The sequence below is a fragment of the Paramormyrops kingsleyae genome, chromosome 19 (assembly GCF_048594095.1).
Source record: "Paramormyrops kingsleyae isolate MSU_618 chromosome 19, PKINGS_0.4, whole genome shotgun sequence".
Taxonomy (NCBI): Eukaryota; Metazoa; Chordata; class Actinopteri; order Osteoglossiformes; family Mormyridae; genus Paramormyrops; species Paramormyrops kingsleyae.
In genome coordinates, this window is record NC_132815.1 from 18,720,868 (window position 1) to 18,731,402 (window position 10,535).

The 10,535-nt window shown below is 42.7% G+C and overlaps 1 long non-coding RNA gene across 3 annotated transcripts; it reads left to right on the forward strand.

Annotated features, from left to right (window-relative positions):
- Positions 1-1,981: 1,981 nt before the first annotated feature.
- LOC140581150 (uncharacterized) lies at positions 1,982-4,634 on the forward strand. 3 transcript variants are annotated; one of them, XR_011984203.1, is made up of 3 exons: positions 1,982-3,058; positions 3,365-3,460; positions 3,650-4,634. It is a non-coding gene; the product is annotated as an uncharacterized lncRNA (long non-coding RNA). The 3 variants fall into 3 exon arrangements; XR_011984202.1 differs by having other exon boundaries at positions 1,982-2,287; positions 2,381-3,460; XR_011984201.1 differs by having other exon boundaries at positions 1,982-3,460.
- The last annotated feature ends 5,901 nt before the right edge of the window (positions 4,635-10,535 follow it).

Below are 10,535 nucleotides of genomic sequence, written 5' to 3' on the forward strand. Positions count from 1 at the left end.
GTTAAAAGTCCCTTGTGATTTTTCTAACTGCCTGACCTTCTCCTCAAGCGTGAATGAAGTTATTGCAATTGCTCTTAAAAATTTAGAGGTGACAAGAAACTTTAAATCAAAATGTCAACACAGAACAGCTCCTGAATTCAAAATGCAGGTACGGGCTAATTTTAAGCTGCTATATCAGATGCTGTCAGAAATGTGAACATGATTTGAATATTTATCTCTTTAACCTTCTTTCTGGTTCGTCTGGTTTTCATACTACAGCAGATAGCTATGTATGAAGAAGACTCTGGAGATGAGGATGCAGGCTAATGCTCCTTGAGGGGGGGAATTTATTAAGGGAGATAGTGGAAAATGAGACAGTAGGGTCAGTCAGGAGGTAGCAGGACCATTAGGCCCTGCATGGTGGAACAAGACTCACATGGACAGCAAGCACATGCATCTCACTTGTTCCTTGTCCCTAGCATGGGTGTTAAGCTGTGCTAGAGAAGACTGTCCCACCCCTTCGTTGATAAGCATAACTCTCAGGTGGCTCCCCCTGCTGGCACCTGCCAGATTTACAGCAGACCATTGCATTCCAATATGCAATGGGCAATAAATTGCTGTTTTTCAATTAGAAACTTTTGGTGGGCAAAACTGATTTTCATTCCCCATGGCTGAACTCCTATACGATGTCTGTGTGATAATCTGTAATTCAATTAAAGGTGAAACCAAATCATAAGAACATAAGAACTATACAAACGAGAGGAGGCCATTCGGCCCATCTAGCTCGCTTGGGGAGTAAAGCATCACCAGGCGGTTTCACGTACAACGGACATAGGTGGGTTAGGGTTAGGGTCGTGCTTCTTACATTCAGCCTTTTCAACATGAAAAGGAAAACTTACTCCAATGCTGGAAATTTAAGGGACACCTGTACTTCACAGTTCACTGGTGCCCATAAGACATTGTCATACAGCAGATTAACAAATGTGGTGTGAGTGAGTGGTGTGTGAGTCTGTCCTACGATGGGTTAGTGTCCCATCCTGGGTTGTTCCCTGCCTTGTGCCCATAGCCTCCAAGATAGGCTCTGAACTGCTACAACCCTAAATCGGACAAGCAATTACAGAAAATGGATAAATGGATGGATGGATATTACGAATACGAGCAATTGTTTGAATTTGTCACAAAATATCTTTCTATTAAACTAAATTTCTCCTTAGAAATATGTTGGAGAGTTGCAATATTAACATCAACTGAGAAGCTTCTCCACTGCATTTCTGTCAGGCAAATCCAAAAATACTTGCATTTCAAACAAAACCCAAATGGTAGCCAATGAGTATGTCATGAAACACATTCTTGGATTGTTAGCAGAGGTTTAAGCCTCTTTAACCTGAGGGATACTTGACATTTTTGATGTGGTCCATGCATTCATGGATTTCTATGAGAGACATGAAGTTTGTTTGCTGGACAAACCTTCTTGAGTAATTTCACAGAAAGCGATACAGCAATATGGTACAGAGAATAGCCACGCCTCCAGAGGCTCCTGATTGGTCAATGGTATGACAACAACCTTGCGTGAGGAAATTGTTCCACCCTGATTTTTTCTTTTATGACATGGATCTGAGTAAACAGGAAAAAAGCTTGAAAAGTATGCAGGCAGACTGCAGATGAGTGACTATAGCGTTACTCCGTTTTGATTCATCTACAGCCAAACACCTCTGGCACTGTTTCCTGTTTGTGGCATTTAGCCCAATAACTAGCTAATAGGGTGGCTGTTAATTCTTTCATGCCTCCTTCTCTAAGAACAATGCCTACCATTGAAAAAGGCTAAATGTACAGTAGCATGTGAACCTTGTTGAGCAAGTCACACAACCTGCAAGGGTGACCCGCATGTTAAAAACACATCGGTGCTGTTGAATCACTACCCTCAACTGGATTTGACTACCCTGATGTATAACTGGAATGTGAGCAGCCAGTGCAGGCCTGATGTGTAAACAGGAACTACACTGTAAAAAAGCCAACTTATGAAAAGTTATCTAGATAAAGTTTTAAAAGTAAACTGAACTAAGATATTTTTGTTTGAAATATTCAGAAATAATACTTAGTTTATTCAACAAATATGTTGCTTCAATGTTAAAAAACTGCATAATACTAAAAATGTTTTGTTGAACTTACATTAAAATGTTAGTTTTGCGTTAAAGCGTGCGTTTGCGTCTTGTTGGCCCAATCGCATGGTAATATGAAACTTCAACTGCGGGGATTAGTGAAAGGGCAGCATCGTGCCAACAATTCACTTGTTTCTGCCGAGTTACAGGTGAGTGTCAATCATTTTCATGATCGAATAACTTTTTTTTTTCATTTAATATGTGATGTGCTACCAAGCTAACTACATAATCTGTTTTACTAGTGTAGTGTTGATTTGAAACAGCGTGCTGGTTCAAAGCAGTCCAGCATTTCTGCCAAATCATAGGTAAGTTATGTATTAATCTTTTTTTATTATCATCTAACTTAAAGTTATATTATTTGACGTGTAAGCTTGGATGTTGGTGTCCCAAAATAACTATCTATTCGAATGTAGCTGCTTGCGGGGTTATGTTAGCTTTTTAACTAATTTAGACTTTTGAATGCTTATGTTTGAACAGCGAATTTGTCATTTATTTATTGAAAAAAAAAATACATGAGTATTGCAATGAGTTCAACGTGACGTTTGCTAGTCATATGCATTTGCAAAACAAGGAATATAACGTTAACTTTAAGTCCTGTCTATCCGGATGCCTGTCGGCACTGTTTAAACGTTGCGCGTATTCTTAACGGTTTTAACAGTGGAACAGACAGTGAGAACTAAGTATATCAAGAACATCGTGTGACATTCAGGCAATATACATCACTTGAGACGTTCGGTTACCTCGACTAAACGGCCAATAAATTGTATTGTGGCGCTGGCTATCCAGGCCAACTTAACTTACCTCAAGACAGTTCGCTAGCTGGAAATCACATTTTAAATATGTGAAATGGCTGGAAAAAAAAGTTTTTGCAAATTAGTAGTCCAGAAATGAAGACACTTTTGGACAAGCTGGATGACCAGGTACTCTTTAAGATTCTTTAATATACAATACACATATTTAAAATACTGAAGTACCTTCCTGAATAGGGTAATTAAAGCAAGTTTGCATATCTTTCGTCTGTGTTGTGTGGGAATCTAATTGAACTGGTGAATTTTAGGAATAATTGTATAATAATTATAAACTATATAATTGTTCCCCACTGTGAAAGCACTGTGCAATTAATCACAAATGATCCTTTTTACTCTCAATTTGAGATCCATTTAATCCATAAGACTTATAAGGCGGTAAAGCATCTGCTCCCTTTGTAAACTTTCTTTTTTTTTCAGGCCAGTGATATTGTCACTCACCGAAAAAGAGCAGCTCTTGAGGGACTGCCACTCATTCTGCGTGAAAATTCGGCTTTCTTGCTCAAGATGTGTCTGGTAAGTTGCCCTTTTCATACCTTATTTGTAATTTGTTAGCATGCTTAGTATTACATTTGTTCATTTTCTTTGCACATTATAAAAATAATAATTAGGGCTGCAAGCACCACCATTGCTCAAACCCTAATAACAATAAGTAATTATGTTTACATGTCAATTAATGCCCCCTCCTATCACTTAATCTCCTAGGACGTTGACCCTGAAGACCGCAGCACCAGAGGTGTAAAGATCAGAATCCTCACTGTGGTTGAAGATGATGTTGGCACTCCTGCTTCACTGGCCACTGTGATCAACCATGCAATAATCCTGGAAGAGGCCATTGTTCTTCAGGAAATTCCAGATCTGCCTGAAGCCTTTGCTTACTTGTTCGGTCTCTTGTATGCACTCAATATGGAATACCCAAAAGAACTGAAATATACTTTTGAAGTCATTCAGAAAATCTTTATGGATCTTGGTGATACCTGCTCTGCGAGAGTCCAGTCACTAAAATCAAAATTGTTGTAGCTGACCATTTTGCGGATGTTATTGGAGCTATGGCAAATGGGACAATGATCTTTGCAATCAAAATTTAGTAGTACATACTGATTTATTACAATGTATAATTTGGTTCAATCTTTGCACCCTTAAAGAATACTGAATCTTTGAGTTTTGTTTTTTGTTTTTATCTGGCTGTAGCGGTACAAGCTATTTTTTTTCAGATACACTTACATGCAGTAAAATAGTTCATGCTATACAGTATATGAATCATACTTTACTAAGGTTTGAGGTTTATTCAGATGAGATGTTAATGTATTCTCAATGTTGATCTGCCAAAATAATACAAAATTCTTTATGCAGTGTTTGAATCTAGTATATTTTGACGTATACTTGTTTTGGATTTTATGTACTTTGCTGTTCTGCCGAATAAGAATGCTTTATACACTGTGGTTCGAGGTTTTGCTCGGATGCTTTTACTTTTGTTTGTTTTGGGTTTTTGGGCAAAATATTACTTTTTTGGAGCTCATCTTTCAATTTATGTTGAAAAAAGTGGTAGTTTTTATAATTTACAAATTTTCCAATGATTAACATTTCTGTACTATTTTTCTACAAACATGCCTAATGCAGAAGACGTGTATGGCATATGGTAGACTGTATTGTAATGTGTTCGGACAAACTATTAAAAAAAAGAGAGAAATTTGTTTTGTGGTTTATTAAATTCTAATTATGAAAATAATCATGAATACATAATAGATCAACCTGTTAGGTAAACAAATATATTTATGTTGTGAGAACTAAGGATTTTAACAAAATACTTTGAGTTGCTTTGTCTTCAGACTCTGTTTGTTCAGTTAACTCATAAAAGTGCTTGTGATAGGTTGCCTTATTATTTTAAGTTAACTCAACTTTTTTTTTTTACAGTGTAGGCTCCAGCTGTGTTGGATAAAATGGACAGCTAGAGGTTGTCTGATGAAGCAAATTAATTTGTAAGAAACTCCCTCAGGTCAGGCAGCGAGCAGAACCTCCTGGTACAGGGACAAAAGGAAAGCAGGGGCGATTTTTTATTCAAATTAAAACCCTGGGACTGGTACCCGGTTCTGGGTGTATCCCCACTGTGTGCCCGGTGCTGCCTAAGATAGGGTCCACCCCCATAACACTAATGTGTTTAAGCGATTGGGAGATGGATGAATGGATGGATGGACGGACAGATTACCAACAAGTGGATGATGGCTTTGTCACCTGACCTGGCCCCCTATACTTCCATACCCTCCCACTGTTCTGCAGTTAGCGATGTCTAACAGGAGTGTTTTAGTGCAATGACCTACCCGAGCTGAAGCCTTTGACCATGCTAATGTGCCTCTGATAGCAGGTTGTGTTTCATAAACTGAAATGAAAATAGTAATTAGCGCAGCACAAAAGACACGCCCATCATCCACTTCTTGCTTCCAGCATGGCGGCCCACTCTGTCATGCCGTATTCGGTGTCCAAATATCTGCTTGTTCAACAACTGCTTTCAGCTCCAGGCTCTTGTCCTCCTTGTTAGTGCATGATTCCAGCACTGCTTGTGTGTGAGGTCTGCTTGGTAGGGACAGAAGTCCACGACAGCATGATGGCAAACATCAAAAGGACTTTGCTAAAACAAGTGTATTGTATGGGGTGAAAAGAATACTGAACATCAGAAAGAAAAATTCAAAATACATAATGCCACATGTGAGGAGCAGTACTATATAGAGACAGTCACTTTGAACTTTACTGGCCAAATACACCCAACTTACCCTATTCATCCATTATAGTCTAATTGGTTCAATCACAGCCAGCTGGCCAATTATCTGATGATGATGGCTTGCATTACAGGCCTGTTCATCACTAGCCATGGTGATGCGAATTCCCCAGAAAAACAGCTGCACCTGGATGATGTATCTTCACCACCGGACATCCGCGCTTAAGATGTGTGGAAAGCCCTTTTGTTTCCTATGACCGCTGTGGTTATCTTCATTAAACACCAACCCTCAGGCAGTATGAGGTCAATTCTCCACTCTATCATCTATCCCTTCTGTAAGAACATTATCATTACTGTCATGTCTACTCTCTATTGCACATTCCATCTAACTGCTTGGAAACAATCACAGGTCATTATTTCTTTGACCACCATCACCATGGTGCAATATCACAGTGTAGCAGTAGATGGAGCCATGCTGCTATGTTATGACTTTGGCTTTAACACGCCTCAAGTCAATTGGACTTTAGGGTCATACCATACATGTACAAGTTACGGAGCGCAGGAATATATATGCACATTGTTCCTTAGTCGGAATTTCATGTTAATAGATAATACAGCAGCAAAGGAGAGCATAATAAATACCACGGAGTTAGTAAACTGACAAGAACTGGCTGGTTTCCCTCAATACCTTCCACGGTCCACGTTTTTGCTCCTTCCCTGTTCCGTGCCAGACTATAAACATTTTTGCTCCCTCACAGTTCCCACTAAAGACATGGACTGTCTGGAGGTCCCCAAGGACTTTTGTACTGTTTTTTCAAAGGACAGTGAAAATACCAAGATCATTTTGTCAGAGCACAATTTTTCTGTGAATCTATGACTACAACGGACTCTCCTCTTCCTTTTTATGTTCACTGGTATAGTAACAAAAGCATTTTCTACACAACTGGACCTGCATTTCTTGATTGTTCAAGTTAATTACTATTTGTTAGGCTACAAAAGATTTGCCTATGAGATTTTAATGTGAAACCTGTTGGTCTAAAGGGCATTGCTGTCTTCTGACCTGATTTTTATTTAGAAGGGCTGTGCTAGAATTGCTCCTATAAACTACAGAATTTTCTGTCTGATACAGGAAAACCAGGCAAATAAATAAATAAGCAACTTTCTGTGAATGGCTTGACTGAAACACAGAGGACGTCGGTCGTCTGGTGTTGTTTTCCTGGGAAGCCAGCCTAACGGTTCGAAGGAACACACAGTGAGAGGCGAGTCACTTCTTCCTGTGAACCTCTGGCTAGTTCTGTATGGAAACCCAACATTGACATAGTACACATTAGGTCCAGAGAACATCGCAGAGAATCTGCCTTGAGGATCAAGGGAGAGACGTGTAAATTATGGTTGTTCCATAAATAGCGTGGACCTCCCACACACACGAACCCTTGTTATGGGCCTGATTTAATCATCTTTCGCATCTCTTTTCATTCTCTGGGACTCAGTAATCAGGAGAGGTGCGGCCCACTGGCGATCCTAAAATAGGCGCTGGCCCTTTAATTGGACATGAAGGCGCGCTCAAGCCGCACACAGGCGTGTTACGCTCCCTGTTTTTACCCGCCGTGCTCACTTCACACTGACCCATTTAAATAACCCTGCTTTTTCTGCAGATAAAAGAGAACAATTGGTGATGTGGGAAGGTGGGGTGGGGGTTGGGGGGGGGAAGGGGGGCAGCGGGAGAGGGGATGACATCACTGGCGTTTCATTATGTTGGTGAGAGTGCTCAGCTCACTCCAGATGTGGACCGTCTAACCGAGGTGCAGACCTCACGGTCGAGGGGGCTCTCATTACGGATGAGAACCAACAGCAAAACCTGCCCCAGTGGTTCATGAGCAGGACCAGGGAAAGGGGGTTCTATCTTCACCGTTAGGGAGCTTTAATGTTTAACTGTTCTACCATGCACAGCTTGGAATGGGTTAAACTTCATAACTACAGAGAAAGGTACAATGGATGTGCGAAAAGAATAATCACTGTACACAGTCTCTCTGAAGAACCAGTAACCTTCAGATGCCTGTAAATTATGGATAATCAATCCTCAAAAATCTGCAGCAGCTCCCAGCTGCACCAGGAGCTGGAAAGGAAAAAACTTCTCTGGCCAGTTACCTGTGCATGTTTTTTACTCGATGAATTTACAGCACAGCATAGTTTGGTGGCACAGAGTCTGGCACTGTTGCCTTGCTCTTTCAGGGTTGGGGATTTGAATCATTCATCCCGTACCGTGTGCCTTGCGCCATCTAGAATGATCTCTGGGCTAGAATGGCCCTTTGCTGGAGAAGCGCTTATGGAAGATGCATTGAGGCACTATGGTTTTAATCTGTGAAAGTTTGCGATGAAAAATTCAGGGTTATAGTCACTGCTGGTGCACAGTTGATGTCACCCTGTGGCAAACCACTGAAACTCCTCCAGTCGGTTTATATACTTATTTACGACTGCAAAAGATTAGGCCCGACTCATATAGTGTCAACGGGAATAACACCATAAATGAACGCAGAATGAAAACATGTGCGATTTATTTATCTAACTGGTGACTTACGCTTGCTGTGGGTGAGCAGACTGGTGTGATATGTCACCCGGCGATGGCGGAATGCTGGTCTTAGGCAAAGCTTGAGGTCAGAGAGCAGTGTGGAGAGCCTCGAAGGGCCGCCTTTACTGCCCCTCTGAGAAACTTAGGGGGATCAGGTCACAAGCATGTTTCACTTTGCAAAGGCTCCTGAATTAAAGTCACCACAACCTTTGGGTAGCACTTACCTCACACTGCAGTGCAAGGTCGGCCTCGAAACAGGCCGGCCCAACATGCTTCTGAATTATAATGCGGACAACCTGCCATTTTTTGATTTTGTAATCGAAGACAGTTTCCTGGGAACTGGTTTCCACCCAGAGAAACGCCCACTTCCCCTGCGGCAACCCACCATTCCAGGCATGGTCACGGTCACATTCTGTGGCTAGCTGCGATTGTTGTCCTGGCTGAGTGTATGGTACACTCTAGAAGTTCTGCCTCATAGCACTCGTACCTAAGCCAGTTCCTCGCGATTCACTATCTGAGCTGCCCATACGCCACTTCGGACCCAAGATCCCTGCAAATGAATAAATAAATAAATGTAAATAAGATGGGGTTGGGGCACAGTGTGTAAGAGGTGTGCTATTTGCTGGTCTCTCGTGGATACACAGAGGAAATCTCATATTCCTGTCAGCCAGGATGGGTAAACAGGGACCTCGAGCGGTGGGAGCTGGCCCCTGGCCGGGAGCCGCAGGCCGACGCCGTCGGCGAACATTGCTGCTCTTTCACGAGGCAGAGGGCCGCCAGACAAGGGCAGCTCTGTGCGCTGATGGAAATACGGATGGGCCTAGTTACTGGCAAGTCCTGTGCTTCTGTGTCCCATCGTATCCTCAGGCCCCTGCGGCCGTGGCGACAAATGAAGAGGGTAATGATACGGGGATCGATTAAGCAAAGAACTGCTCAGCAACAAGCTACGAGTTTGATATTTAGGAGTTTGATACTTTATTCTGAGGGCCGAAGTTCTTAGTGATCTCTAATAGCAATCAGACAGGTCTAAGGTATCTAAGGTACATCAGAACATATGGAGATCGTTTGTGGAGATGGGCCCCAGCTGTGACCGTGTGCTCTCAGGCTGCAGAGAGGACCTCGCTGTTCACGTTAAGAGGCACCGTTCTTGTAGCTCTTTGTCTGTTGCTTGTTGTTGTTCTGTTCTTGATCCTCCCCCCTCTTGGTGGCAGACACGCCATCTGGGGGTGTAGTGTTTTATTTTCCGATGGGCGCAATGCGGTTGGCATGTGTTTGGACACGTTCCCGTGCCTGTTCGACCATGCCCGCTCCTGAATTAATCATGGCATCGTGAGCCGTGGCTGAATCGATAGTGTTCCGTCGCGTTGTCTGCACCTCACTGCGGGCTCAAGTTGCACCTCTGCGGGACAGCTAACTTTGACTTGTTCATCTTATTTAAAACGTTTTCAGTTTTTGAAGAAGAGTACTATGGTGATCTTCAGTGTCCGATGAAGATCCATGCTGCATGTGCAGAGTTTAATGATTAGATGCTACCAGCAGTATTTTGTTAATCTGTTTCATGACGGAAGTTACCTTAAAGATGCACAGCCACATTGACTGTCATTTAAAGATACTGATCACGTTGATGTTTACTCTGTGCTGGTCATCCCCTTGAGACTCACACTGATCACATTAATGTTCACACCATGCTGGTCACCCCCCTAAGACTCAGACTGATGTTCACACCATGCTGGTCACTCCCTGAGACACAGACTGCTAACACTGATGTTCACACCATGTTGGTCACCCCCCTGAGACTCACACTGAGCACACTGATGTTCACACCATGGTAGTCACCCCCCTGAGACTCAGACTGCTCACACTGATGTTCACACCATGGTAGTCACCCCCCTGAGACTCAGACTGCTCACACTGATGTTCACACCATGGTAGTCACCCCCCTGAGACTCAGACTGCTCACACTGATGTTCACACCATGGTAGTCACGCCCCTGAGACTCAGACTGCTCACACTGATGTTCACACCGTGGTAGTCATCCCCCTGAGACTCAGACTGCTCACACTGATGTTCACACCATGGTAGTCACCGCCCTGAGACTGCTCACACTGACACTCACTCTGATCTTCACACCGTGCCGGTTCTTTCTGAAGACTCACATTGTTCACACTGACTCAAACATCCCTAAAACAGGCCTCTGTTTTTCCTGACTTCCCTGGGGAGTCGTCTGCTCAGTGCTGCTCCTGTGGCCCAGTGTCAGTCATCCTGGGGGTGTGCATTTACATTCTGGCAAGCAGTGTGAGTGTACACAC